The sequence below is a fragment of the Pinus tabuliformis genome, chromosome 2_2 (assembly GCF_031772625.1).
Source record: "Pinus tabuliformis cultivar Carrire ecotype Pingquan chromosome 2_2, CPIR1, whole genome shotgun sequence".
Classification (NCBI taxonomy): Eukaryota; Viridiplantae; Streptophyta; class Pinopsida; order Pinales; family Pinaceae; genus Pinus; species Pinus tabuliformis.
The window spans coordinates 1,270,104,679-1,270,119,751 of NC_142300.1; positions in this window are offsets into that span (position 1 = coordinate 1,270,104,679).

The window sequence follows — 15,073 nt, forward strand, 5'->3', positions numbered from 1 at the left end:
AGTTACATGTTTCAAGAACTAGTTGTAATATACTTAGCTTCAATACTGCTAAGTGCGACAGATGTCTGCTTTCGGCTCATCCATGAAATCATAACATAACCCAAACTGAAACAAAATTCCAATGTGTTTTTCTTGTCATCAATACTTCCAACCCAATTGGAATATGTGAATTCCTGCAGTTGAACTTCACCATTCAAGACATCTCAATACATAATTGACTGTACCACATAGATATCTCAATATATGCTTTGCTACAATCCAATGTTCATGCCTTGGTTCCACCCGGGACTGACTCAAAGTGTTTAATGTAAAGAAAATATTCGATCTCGTATTAATGAGATACATCAAGGATCCACTCAATAATCGATCCATAGAGGGATCCACCAAATTTGGAGTCTCTCAGCTTCTTCAGATTCGTTTCCATGGGAGTGGCCATGGACTTGTAGTCCATCATCCCAAATCTCTAAAGGATCGTAATAACATACTTCCCTTGACCAAGGAAAATCTCACTTGACTTCTGCCATAATTATAATCTCAAGTATACTTCTAATCCCAAGTAGTGCATCAAGCCTAAGTCCTTCATCTCAAATTGAGAAATCAACTCCCTTTTACACTGAACAATGAGATTCTATGCTCCTATTAGAAATAAATCATCAACATATAGTAAGAAAATCACAGGCTCACCTCCAACAACCCTGTAGTATAGATTTGGATCAATATTACTCTTGGTAAAACCAAGACTCATTAGGTATCCATCAATTCGAGAATACCAAGCTCGGGGTGCTTGCTTGAGTCTGTACAAATATTTCTTCAGTCTATAAACACGAGTCTCCCTCTCATGTACCTCAAAACCTTGAGGTTGTTCTATGTACACTTCCTCCTCAATCACACCATTAAGGAAAGTAGTTTTCACATCCATCTGATGCAATTTCCAACTTGCAATAGAATCAATATAAATAATAATTCTAATAAAAGTGTACCTAAAAACTGGGGAAAATGTGTCGTCATAGTTCTCTCCCTCTTTCTGGGTGTTGTCTTATGTATGAGATCCATTTGGGCAGTTTACAACAAGAAAGAAAAAATATTTTTTATATTAGAAAGTCAAATTTTTCCCCCAAGACCAAGTCGGCCATGCCAAAGAAAGTCGGCCTAGGAGATGCCTATTCAACCCCTTGAGAGGGTATATATTGGAAGAGACTTCAAACTATTTGGATATTCACTCAAGCATTCGATCTCTGCACCAAGAAAGGAAGAAAGAAGAGTAAAGGACAAGAAAGGAGGAGCAAGTCAAAGAGAAAAAGGAAAATTTGATTTTTCTGATCATTTTCTCTCACATGTGTGAAGATCGTAGGGTTTTTGCAGCCGTTTCAGGGTCAAAAGTTGCAGGCCAAATTGCAGATTTGAGGAAGAGGGATGAGATTCTAACTTGGAATTGAATTTATTTGTGGAGGTTTACCGTATTTGACTTGGAGAACTTTGACTTGATTGAGAAAGACTTTTGGAGGGACGACTTGGTGCTTGAAGAAGGTCTTGGTCTTTAGGTCTTGGAGGTCTCATTTTGATATGATTCTATAAGAAAAGTATTGTTCGGGTTTTTCCCAATTGTGGGGTTTTGCCCTGACTTGGAGCCTATATCTTGTGTTCTTTGTGTCTTTGTGATTTTCATGTTTTAGTAATTAATTGATGAAGAAGTAAAACTAAATAATTAAAAGCCAATAAATATCACAAGTAATTATCAAGTAAGGAAAGTCAATCTTAATCTACAATTTCCATGATTTTCCAACATGGTTTCAGAGCTAAGGTTAGTAAAAGGAGGCTTGAAGATCACTCTCGTTGGCATAATTGAAGATATCTCTATAGTAGTTCCACCATCGAAGGCTAGAAGAAGACCTTAACATCTTGGAAGCAATGCTCTTAACAAGTCCTAACAAATGCAAAGTTATGTGAGAATAAATGCAGTAGTATGAAATTTTGTAGAGGCAAGTTTCACTGTGGAGTAACTAACACCAATGATGCTAGACACAAATCCGAGTTCTCCCTCTTGACATAAACCCGAGTTCTGTTGATACAATTAATCTGAGTAATGCAAGAACCAAGATATAAGGTATGATCCGAAGTATGCTATTGCTGCCAAGAAGTATGCTACTTCAAGAGGTACTTCATCATAACTACTACAATGATCTATGACAATATGAAAACTTGAAAAGATGTGATATATATCCCTGATACATTATGTTTGATAGCATAACAATGATCCATGAACAAAAATACCAATGGCAGAGATAAAGAATGTCCTTCCTTAACATGACAACAATATGCATGATACAATGGCATTGAATTCATTAAATCAGAGTGGCATGGTCTCATATGGAAGATAAGTAACCCTATCTCTATAGTAATATGTGTTGTCTCTCCCAAAGGAAATACATGACTATGATGGGATGGTACTCTAACTATGATGCAAATTCAAATTGGAGATCTGAATTGCTTTCTTTGAGCAAGACTGTGACAATAATCTGTGGGATAGTTGAAATATGTAACTAGGTTTGGTCTTCATAATGACATATGTAATCATGATTTTATGTATTTGATGTAAAAAGGAAAATAAATTTATTATTGTCATTCTTGAGGTATGGGTTTCATGCTCTAGGAAAATTTATTTATAGGTCAAGCACCCATTGAGTGCTTCTAGGCTTGTTATTGAATCTACAAGTCAATTGAGTCATTTTCATGTATGGAAGGCTTTTTTGCGCATGTTACATCTTGTAAAGAAAATATGTAAAGTCAAAATTGTCAAATAGACCCTCCAATACCTTGTCATCATGCAAAGAACAAGTCAGACTCATGGAAAAATATTCGACCTCTAAGGAAGACTATATGTAAGGATGCATCCACCTCATTTGCAAGGCATCAATTCAGCTAATAAGAAGTTCAATCTAAAGGAAGAAAAATACTTAGAAGGAGCAAAGAAGAGGAGAATCCAAGTAGGAGAAAAATCGAAGCTAAGAAGATTTTTTTAGGGCTAATTTCTCTAACACATGTGGATTGCAACTAGGGTTTCAAAAGTGAAAAATTGTAGACCTTAAAAGAAGCCAAAGTATAGAATCAAAAGATCATTCTTGCAAGCCAAATTAACAAGGAAAAGAGTCCAAGCAAAGAGAAAGAGAGAAGCCTCTTAATTGTTCCCTAAATGTTTCACATGTGCGAAGTAGCAGTCATTGCAGGAGACTGAAAATTGCAGGCTGAAATTATAGTCAAAGTTGCAGGTCAAAATTTTTGGTCAAAGGAGAAATGGATGTTGCTATAAGGCAATTTTGACTTGATTTGACTTGGTGAGATGGAAGTGCCTCAAGGATGATTTTGACTTGGTCTTGGAGGGGTCTTGGTCAAGGGTCATAGGTCTTGGAATTCGTCAATTGAAGTTCAATAAGAAGAGAAGAGTTCTTGTGGGTTTTCCTCTCAAGAGAAGAGGTTTTAGCCCTGGCTGATAGCCTACATCTTGTGTCCTCTTGTCTCGTTTTTGTTTATGATTTGGTATCTGTTTGATGTTAATAACACTAATTATAATCAATTGAAAGAAGAAGCTAATCAAGTTCAGTAAAAATACATCTCAAGCAGTTATCAAAGTAAGAGAAATCACTTAATTTGCTACCCCTAGATTTCTCAACAAGGTTAAGCTTGAAGAGATGGACTGCTAAGGAGGTCGTAATATGACCCATCCAACAAGTGCATTCTTTTCTCAAGGAAAGGCCTCACATACCTCTAGAGATTGAGCTTGCAAGGGAGCAAGATAAGTCTGTCTTTTGTTTATGTTTCGTCATATGTACATTGGAGGAAAATCAACTGATTTTGACAGCATTGCAGCTAGAGTAGAAGTCAAGTCTGTAATCTCTGTTTTGTAGCAAAGAAAAGTCTTTTAGGATTGGGTATTAGATGTGAAAATTTCAGAATCTACACATCAGAAATTCTACTGCAATCACTGGTTTATCATCTCCTACTTGTTATTACATTCAACAAGTTATTTAATTTATAGACAGTGATGAAAAACACTACTTCAGACTACATTGACATTCAGATCATAAAATGAAACAAATATGAGACAAACACACAAGGGACACCGTTATTTTTGGACAACACGTCCCTGGAAAAACCCAATGCGGGAAAATCGGTGCAATAGATAGAGGGTTTGCATTATTAAGCAAGAAGAATTTGAGTACAATAGGTTGCCTCTCACACCAGCTAACCTTTCAGAGAAATCTCGGCAGCAAGAAATACATATGAGGGTTTACCTCGTTCTCCAAGTGGCAACTGATCCACTGAGTGGCCTGACTCTAAAAAATACTGCGAAATCCCAACGCGTTCCCTGCTTGGGCCAGCGTCTTGCATCTAGGAGACTGTGTCACCCCTTCTGCTGGGTCAATTTGTTAGAGGGACACTACTATTTAGCCCTCTCGTCTCAGAACCTCGCTTCTCCAGTAAAATCTCAAACTTCTGACGAATATCCTTCACTGCTACTGCAAGAGACCCTCTTGGCTTGCATCAGAATTGTGTGAGCCCCTTCCTAGGTTACGTAGGCCTCTGTTCCCTCTCTGTTTGGTACTCTTTGGCTCATAACTCTTTTCTGATCCAAATCTCTGCTTCTGCCCCTCTCACTACAACTCAGATCACTAGTTTGATTTTCTCAACAAACCACGCCCTAGGAAAATTGAACTGATTTGATCAATTTGGTGTATCTCCAACTGACCCTCAAGCCTCCTCTTATACTTTTCCTGTTGATGAATCAACGACCAAGATTAAGTCCCTAATCAATGGCTAAGATTAAAATAGACTTGATTCTCACCTCTTAGAACCTTCTCACGCATATTTTTATTAATAACCATTAATATTTTTATTTTCCTAAGTTTAGACTTAGGAACCCCATTAAAAATATTAATTATTTTAATAACTCACAAACTTGGTGGAATTTCACCAAACTATTTCTGTGTCTTGGAGATATTATGTATTCTAGCCCCTCCACAAAATTTCAGAGCTAGAGCACATTTGATGCTACCTAAAATCAACACCCCCTCTTAGCGAGGAATGTGCTCTAGAAATACTTCCCAATAGAAGCATCACCTTGATCCATGGCATCGGTCCTCTGTGCTACTGATGCTTGGCCTGCTACCCTTCATCCACTGCATTGTTGTATCCTGTACTACTTCTCATGACACTTCCACTGCCACTGTTGCATATGTACTACAACTCCATCTCAATATGCTGCATCATGCTGCCCATAGAACTACCACTGCTAACTACTGCACTGCAACTCAGTTGATGAGAAGTAAGCAACTGAAAAAGTCATCCAAAAGTTGACATGATGGTCAGTTTGGATACCCCGTGATGCTAAAGCCACCTCTGCTTCTAATTTGTGCTGAACCTCTGATGCTATTGCGCTGCTGTTGTATCTGCCTTGTGCCTCTCGCACTGCTCAACACTCCACTGCGCTGCTTTAGCCTTTGGCACTCTAGCTCGGCCACCGCCACTCCATCATCCCTCGCACCAACTGACTCCTGTCATTCCACTACTGTCATTAAGGGATCCCGTAGCCATATGTGATTTAAGAGTTTGGGCACCTTAAGGATTCTGCCCCGATGTAGTCCTCTTGATCTGAAAATGGGGCACTTAGGCTTCTTGTCTAACTTACAAGAACCTCTCCCACTTCCAAAGCTTAATTATTCCCAAGTCTTTATGATTAACCAATGCGGAATTAATAATGTGCTTGACAATATAGGTGTATGCTTATGTCTATTTTAGAACTGTTTATGTGCTTCAAGTTAATGTGCTTCAGCTGATATATAAATACATATAACAGTAAATAATGCAGCAGTAAAACAACACATAAGACAACAATTTAATTAGGAGTTCACCCAAAACTCTTGGGCTACATCTCCGTGAGCTCTAGTCAACTCGACTAGGCTCTCTAGGATTATGGTATAAGTCATTTTACAAGCTCTTGGCTCAACTCCATTGGTTTACACAGAACACAATGGGTTTAGACACCGTCTTATCTCTGGCTCTGAAGCTCTTGACTTTGGCTCTGGCTCTGGCTTTGGCTCTAGCTCTTGAATCTAGCTCTTGGCTTTGGGTCTTCGACTTTGGCTCTGGCTTTGGCTCTTCGGCTCTGGCTTCTTTGGCTTTCTGCAACCTTCAGCTCTCTGGCTTTTCACTTGATCTCCAAGTGACCCCAAAGACTCCCTCAGCTGCTTTGCGCAGTAGCTTTTCGCTCTCTCTGCTTCTTGCTCTGTAACTACCTTCAACTTGCACTCAATCGAGCTCTCTGCCTCCTTTGAGGTACTTTTCCAGCTTTTCGGCTACCCCCGCCGTTTCTCTACGTTTCATTATCCCTCTGTGGCTTTGTGGTTTCTTTGCTCCCTGTCAGTTAGACTAGTCATCTGGCTCTGCAGCTCTGTGGCTGCAAAATGCATCATTGCCTGTAAAAACGCCTGCTTCAGCGTGGCATGATGATCAGGAGTGGTTACAGAGGTTTCAGGGCCATTTCATAGGCAAAAACTCGAAGATGGAGAAAATTGCATTACATAGAGATTTTTGGAAAATACACTGTCAGACGTGAGATCCGGACATGAAATTCCATTCAATCACCCCTAAATCCCTATTGGGTCCGCCATTAGGCAGTATATCGCATCGCGTAGGCATATTGGGTAAAATCCCAATTACACAGGAAATCATTGAAAAACCCGTAAAAATCCTTTTATCAGACTTGAAAATTTATCGCATCCGCTTTATAATCACATTGGGTCTGCCTTTGGCTGCTATCGAAATCCCCACCGTCAATCTATGAGATCTCTGATCCGATGTTCATCATGCGATTTCGAGCGGCTTAAGGATACAGAGGTTACCCGACCAAAAAGGCGGTTTTCCTTTCTCCTCCGCTAGCCATGCGTCGTTCATTGTATGGGATCAGGAGAAGCCAACCCAATACCATTTACCGCTCGAGGCTTGCTTGAAATCCCGCTTACGGAAATCAAAAAACATGGCACCGTGTTATAATTCCCTTTCGGGTCTGCGTTATCATTTCCATTTGTATTTCAGTTTTTACACTGAAACGCACTTTTACACAGGAAAGTCCCTTTAGGGTGGAACTCAAATGTTATCAAACCGTGCCTATAGAGTCCATCGGGTCTGGCGTTATTGCCCCTTGTACATCACTGCGATGCGATGTTGTGATGCGATAAATTGCAATCACAAGTCGCATTGGCTCGGGGGTCCTACCTTTGCCTCATGGCATCACCGATACTGATTTTCCAATTCGATCATCAGTAATTAGCATATCACATAATTTCAATCACCGAGTCCTGGGTCCTGATATCGCATACATACTTGCCTCCGATCCAATATATCGGATCGGCTGATCGGGGTTTCTTCCGCCTCCGCTTAAGTCCTTCCCTTTTTCCTTTTTTCGATGCGATTTCCCTTTATAAGGGTTTTTTTTTTCATTTTTAGGGGATTTTGCCTCTTTTTCCAAAGAACAAAGGGCATCTTCTTTCTACGATAACTTCTGCATCCTAAGTCCATTTTTACCCATTCAAGTTGTAGTAGATTCATAATGAAAATATCTCTGCAATGGGGCTATGTCCAGGAACTTCCCTAGACTTTCATTTTCCTCTGTGAGGAACACTTAGACTTAGGAGTCTATCCAAAATCCATTTTGGATCACGACTTCCCACTAAAAGAACTTTTGGTCTCCAAAATACTGATATACTAATATGAAGAGTAAATGAGAGTTACATCACCCTCTTATTTTAGCCTCCACACACTTGTCTTGCATAGTGCTTCTGAACCAAAGTCTCTGACCACTTCCCTTCTTGCATGGGCTGGTCTTCTTGGGAAAAACCATCTTCCTCCTTGCCTTCGTGCAAAATTTCTGCTAAAATGGTCATAGAATTTGCTTTGAACTTCTTTGCCTTGATCATTGATCCAAGGTGGCTCAAACAAATGTGAAGTACATTTGCTCCACAAAACTTTCATTTGTACCTGTTTGAAAAGCTGTCAACAACAACTGTTAACAACAACATAAATACAGACAACAACTGGATGGCCTAAACTTCCTGCTTCAACAAAAGAAACAGGTTTCACATTTTGTGAACACCTCCATGTCTTACATATGCATACAAATGATGGACTAGATACCAAGCCCACAAAACATGCTTTTAAACAAATGAACCTTCAAGTCAAGCATGCAGAAAAAGACCATTAGGACTCTTTTTCAAAAGATGAAATAGTTCATCATTATCTCCATTTGGAGACCAAATCAACTTTTCCCAAGTCAATATTGCATGCATACCAAAGCAACCAACCCTTCAAGTTAATTACACATACATGTTAAAATACAAGGACAACATCAACATCCTTGTGTTCATGCACAATATTCTCATGCATGCATTTCATCTTTCAACTTTCGCTTAAGCACAATGTACTTTCGAAGCTGAAATGAAATATAATGTTGTAGAAACAAAGTGAGTCTCCTGCTCAACTTCTCCATTCACCTACTTGGTAAAATCCTGCAACTTGCATCCTTATTAACAAAGAAATGCAACTAGATGCATCAATAGACATGCAATCTTAATCAGATAAGAACTCTAACCATTTCTTACCAATCCCTTTCAAAGGTACTCCCTTTGTTTGCATATCAACATCAACATGTGAATCATCCTGAGACACATCAGTCATGGAATCTTCCTTTCCATTTCTGCCATCTTCTCTTTCCACTTTCTTCAGCTTTTGTGGAAGCATTATTGGATTCAGAGTCCAACATTTTGCAACAAGATGTCCTTGCTTATGGCAGTAAGTGCACTGCATGTGAATCCTCTTGACAACATGATTTGCCTTGTCCAATGGACCTTTGGCTTCTTGCTTCTTTTCCTTCTTCTGCTTCCTGTATGTGGCCATTCTCTTCCAACATCTAGAAACATTATGGTTATCCAAACCACAAAAGGAACAAGCAATTCTTTTCCCATATCTATTTGGAGATTTATCATGCTTTGCAAAATCAAAAGGAATATGTTTAGAACCAGACTTATACCTTTCTCTTTCACCTTTATTGCCTTCATGAGGAGGTGAAGCAAATGAAGAAGTGGCTCCCTTTGGAACACCATCAATATCTTCAAGGCTGTTAGAGTCTCCCCAACTCTTTGGTTCAAGTGTGTGCTTCTGAACACCTGCATCTTGCAAATGATGTTTCAAGCTATTGTATTCCTCCTGAATACAATCTTCACACTCTGCAATGCAACTCCTTCTTGGAGCTGTTTTAATGGCCTTCATGGCAGCTTTGGAACTCTCTCCATAAGCTTGTCCATAGCCAAGACCCAGATACTTAGGCCTTTCCTCAATCATTATTGGCTCAACAATACCTTGTGCATGTCTACCCGAGCCTTTTACTTCATCGCCCATCTTGGACATTAGCTTGGAACCAATGCCTCTAGTATGTTTTTCCAAAGAACCAATATAAGCATTCTTAGAGGAATTTGAAGACAAACTGGAATGGTTTACCTCTTCTTCAAGATGATACTTGATCAAGGCTTCTTGGGCAACAAAGAGCTGTCTCTCAAACTCATGCATCCTTCTCAGGTTCATATTTGCAATATGAAGTTGCCTCTCCATTTCCTGCAATTTGTCAGAAATCATTTGCTTATCTTCCTCCACAGAATTCAACTTCTCTCTAAGTATGCTGCTCTTCCTTTATCCTCATACATTTCCCTCACCATATCCTTCATGGTGGACAAGTCTTGCTTCATGTCTTCATAAAAGCGTCTTGTGATGAAGAAAGAAGAATTTGAGGACTCACTTTTAGAAGTAGTCATTATACCAATGAACAAAAGAACTTATAACAAGATTAATAAAGAGCTTATTCAACAAACTTTTGCAACAAACCTTTTATGCTTCAAGGATTTCCTTGAGGTCCTTTGGGATAGAAGAATGCCTTCAGCCGTTCTTCCTTCTTGTCCCTCCTGGACTGAGCTATCAATAGATTTCCCTTCACCTCTACAAACTCAGAAAATAGTCATTCTGCAACAAGCATACAATCAATCAAACAATCAATCCTTCACTGCCCAAACACCTTCCAGACAAGCAATCTTTGCTCTGTCAATCAAGCATTCTGATATAACCTTCTTTGAAGGAGGGTTAATCAATCTAGAGCTCTGATACCACCTGATATGAAAATGGGGCACTTAGGCTTCTTGTCTAACTTACAAGAACCTCTCCCACTTCCAAAGCTTAATTATTCCCAAGTCTTTATGATTAACCAATGCGGAATTAATAATGTGCTTGACAATATAGGTGTATGCTTATGTCTATTTTAGAACTGTTTATGTGCTTTAAGTTAATGTGCTTCAGCTGATATATAAATACATATAACAGTAAATAATGCAGCAGTAAAACAACACATAAGACAACAATTTAATTAGGAGTTCACCCAAAACTCTCGGGCTACATCTCCGTGAGCTCTAGTCAACTCGGCTAGGCTCTCTGGGATTATGGTATAAGTCATTTTACAAGCTCTTGGCTCAACTCCATTGGTTTACACAGAACACAATGGGTTTAGACACCGTCTTATCCCTGGCTCTGAAGCTCTCGGCTTTCTGGCTCTGGGCTCTAGCTCTGGCTCTGGGCTTTGGCTCTAGGCTCTAGCTCTTGGGTCTAGCTCTGGCTCTTCAGCTCTGGCTCTTCGGCTCTAGCTCTTTGGCTCTGGCTTCTTTGGCTTTCTGCAACCTTCAACTCTCTGGATTTTCACTTGACCTCCAAGTGACCCCAAAGACTCCCTCAGCTGCTTTGCACAGTAGCTTTTCGCTCTCTCTACTTCTTTCTCTGCAACTGCCTTCAGCTTGCACTCAATCGAGCTCTCTACCTCCTTTGAGGTACTTTTCCAGCTTTTCGGCTACCCCATCCATTTCTCTGCGTTTCATTATCCCTCTGTGGCTTTGTAGCTTCTTTGCTCCTTGTCAGTTATACTGGCCATCTAGCTCTACGGCTCCATGGCTGTAAAATGCATCATTACCTATAAAAATGCCTGCTTCAACGTGGCATGATGATCAGGAGCAGTTACAGAGGTTTCGGGGCCGTTTCATAGGCAAAAACCTGAAAATGGAGAAAATTGCATTACACAGAGATTTCTGGAAAATACACTGTCGAACGTGAGATGCGGATGTGAAATTCCATTCAATCACCCCTAAATCCCTATCGGGTCCGCCATTAGGTAGTATATCGCATCATGTAGGCATATTGGGCCCAATTACATAGGAAATCACTGAAAAACCCGTAAAAATCCTTTTATTGGACTTGAAAATTTATCGCATCTACTTTATAATCACATCGGGTCCGCCTTTGGCTGCTATCGCAATCCCCACCGTTGACGTATGGGATCTCTGATCCAATGGTCATCATGTGATTTTAGGCGGCTTAAGGATACAGAGGTTACCCGCTCGAAAAGGCGGTTTTCCTCTCTCCTCTGCCAGCCACGCGTCGTTCATTGTATGGGATCGGGCGAAGCCGGCCCAATACCATTTACCACTCGAGGCCCACCCGAAATCCCACTTATGGAACTCAAAAAACATGGCACTGTGTTATAATTCCCTTTTGGGTCTGCTTTATTGCTTCCCTTTGTATTTCGGTTTTTACATTGAAACACGCTTTTACACAGGAAAGTACCTTTAGGGCGGAACTCAAATGTTATCAAGCCGCGCCTATAGAGTCCATCGGGTCTGGCATTATCACCCCTTATACATCGCTGTGATGCGACATTGTGATGCGATAAATTGCAATCGCAAGTCGCATTGGCCCGGGGGTCCGATCTTTTCCTCGTGGCATCGCCGATACCAATTTGCCAATCCGATCATCGGCAATCGGTATATCGCATAATTTCAATCACCGAGTCCAGGGTCTCGATATTGCATACATACTTGCCTCCGATCCGATACATCAGATCGGCTAATAAGGGTTTCTTCTGCCTCCACTTAAGTCCTTCCCTTTTTGCCTTTTTCCGATGCAATTTCCCTTTATAAGGGTTTTTTTCCATTTTAAGGGGCGTTTGCCTCTTTTTCCAAAGAACAAAGGACATCTTCTTTCTGTGATAACTTCTGCATTCTACGTCCATTTTTTCCCATTCAAGTTGCAGTAGATTCAGAATGAAAAGGTCTCTGCAATGGGGCTATGTCCAGGAACTTCCTTAGACTTTCATTTTCCTCAGTGAGGAACACTTAGACTTAGGAGTCTATCCAAAATCCATTTTGGATCACCTCTCGACTATAACTCAATGTCGCCCCACCTCTTCTCTAGAGGTGCATGAGCACTCATGGCGCAATCCTTGTCATCGTCCTCCTTGTCAGCTTTTGCTGGAGCATCCTTTGAGTCAAAATTCTCTTCCTTGCCCTTCTTTCGAGGGCACTGAGTGGAAATGTCCCAGTTCCCGACATATGAAGCATGTGACTTTGGATATGTCTTTCTTTTACCTCTTTTGCTGCCCTTGCTATCCTGCTGATGCGAGAGCTGCATCCTCCTCTTCCTCCTTCTTGAATCAGATTCCTTTGCCACTACTTCTCGCCTTGGTTAACCATCTGATCTATTCTTGTCAAAGAGTTTCCCACATTTCCTCCCAACTGGGGAGAGAAGCTCTACCTAAGATGCTGTAGACAAAGGTCTCCCAGTCATCAGTGACTGCATTAGGGAAATCCTGACCATGAACTCAGGATCTGGTGTAGACCCCACGGAAGTCAGCTGGTCTCGAATCCCTTGCAACCTGAGAAGGAAGGGGTCAATGTCTTCTCCCTTCTGCATCTGGTACTGTCTTAGCTGGTTCTCAAGAAACATCTTCTGTTGAACAGAAGTTCCCTCATACAAAGTGGTCAAGGCCTCCCAAATTTCCCTTGCTATGTCCTTTTCAGTAATATGTGGGACCACATGATCCTTGACCTCGTCCAAGATCATGCACTTCACCTTTGCTTGAGTCTCCTCGTATTAGTTGAGAGGATCAACATAAACCAAAACAACAACTGTCCTCAAGGCATAGTCCTTGATGCGATTTTTGTCTAAGACTACCAGGATCTTAGCCTTCCAGATGACAAAGTTGGATGTCCATCCAATCTATCCTGATACCTCAGTCCATTTATTGCCATCTTTGCTCAAATGAGTGTTGAACATGTTCTCTTCTCCTTGTTTCACTGCTACCCCAACAGAACTCAAATCTAGATTTCTTTGGTGCTAAAAATCCTCTAAGGAAAAAGTTCCCTCTAGACTCCCTCTGTGTCCTGATTTCCTTCACGGAAATCCTTCTGCTAAATAATGTCGAATCACCCTTATTTGATCCTCCTTTGTTGTTGTTCAGCAACCTAGATCTATATTTCTTTGGAAAGAAATCTGTTAAGGCGGTGACTCCCTCTACCTTGGTTCAGTCTCCTCAGACACCATTTTGCACCAGTAGAAAAAACATCCCACCAACACCTCATATTTGATCTGCACTGCTCCCTCTACCCCAAGAATTGAAGAATGTGAGCTCCTCAGGCTCTGCGTAGTCATTGCGTGAGTTAGATCAACTCCTCCTAGCCACTGCATCACTCTTTCTTGGTCCAGAAAGATGACGTGGCTTTGCGTGGGATTGATCTGCCCTTCTCTGCTTTTGCATTGGGCTAGATGGCTGATGCAGTTACTGCTTGGGCTTCTCCCAACTACTACGTCACCCTCACCTGGCTCAAAATGCTAACGCAAGCACTACATGAGCCTCTGCGTCACCTCTTCTGCACTGTGTCACTCTCCCTCTGCGTCTCTGGCTATGGAACAACACTGTCACTCGAGACAACTGTCTCTCTGTAGCAGATTTATTAGATCTACTGGCTGATGGCTTTACTATCCTATGATCTGCAATGCTTTGATACCATGTGAAAATTTCTGAATCTACACATCAAAAATCCTACTGCAATCACTAGTTTATCATCTCCTATTTGTTATTACATTCAACAAGTTATTTAATTTATAAACAATGATGAAAAACACTACTGCAGACTACACTAACAAATAGATCATAAACTGAAACAAATATGAAAGAAACACACAAGGGACACCATTATTTTTGGACAACACGTCCTTGGAAAAATCCAATGTGGGAAAACCGGTGCAACCGATAGAGGGTTTGTATTATCAAGCAAACATAATCTGAGTACAACAGGTTTCCTCTCACACCAGATAACCTTTTAGAGAAATCTCAGTAGCAGAAAATTCATACGAGGATTTACCTCATTCTCCAAGTGACAACTTATCCACGGAGTGGCTTGACTCTGGCAAACACTGCGAAATCCCATAGCAATGCCTGCTTGGGCCATCGTCTTGCCTCTAGGAGATTGCATCACCCCTTCTGCTGGATCGATTTGCTGGAGGAACACTGCTATTTAGCCCTCTCAGCTTAGAACCTTGCTTCTCCAGCAAAATATTGAACTTCTGACGAATATCCTGCATTGCTACTTCAAGAGACCCTCTTGGCCTGCGTCAGCACTGTGTGAGCCCCTTCTTGGGCTGCGTAGGCCTCTACGCTGCCTCTCTGATGCTACTGCTACCTTTCTATCTGGTACTATTTGGCTAGGAACTCCTTTCCAATCCAAATATTTGCTTCTTCCTCTCTCACTGCAACTCAAATCACTAGTTCAATTTTCTCAGCAAACCACGCCCAAGAAAAATCGAACTAATTTGATCAATTTGGTGTATCTCCAACTGACCCTCAATCCTCTTATAATTTTCCCGTTGATGAATCAACGCATAATATTAAGTCCCTAATCAATGGCTAAGATTAAAATAGACTTGATCCTTTCCTCTTAGAAGTTTCTCACCCATATTTTTATTAATACCCATTAATATTTTTATTTTCCTAAGTTTAGACTTAGGAACCCCATTAAAAATATTAATTATTTTAATAACTCACAAACAAGGTGCAATTTCACCAAACTATTTCTTGGGCTTGGATATCTTATGTATTTTAGCCCCTCCAAAATTTTTTGGAGCTAGAGCACATCTGATGCTACCCAAAATCAACATT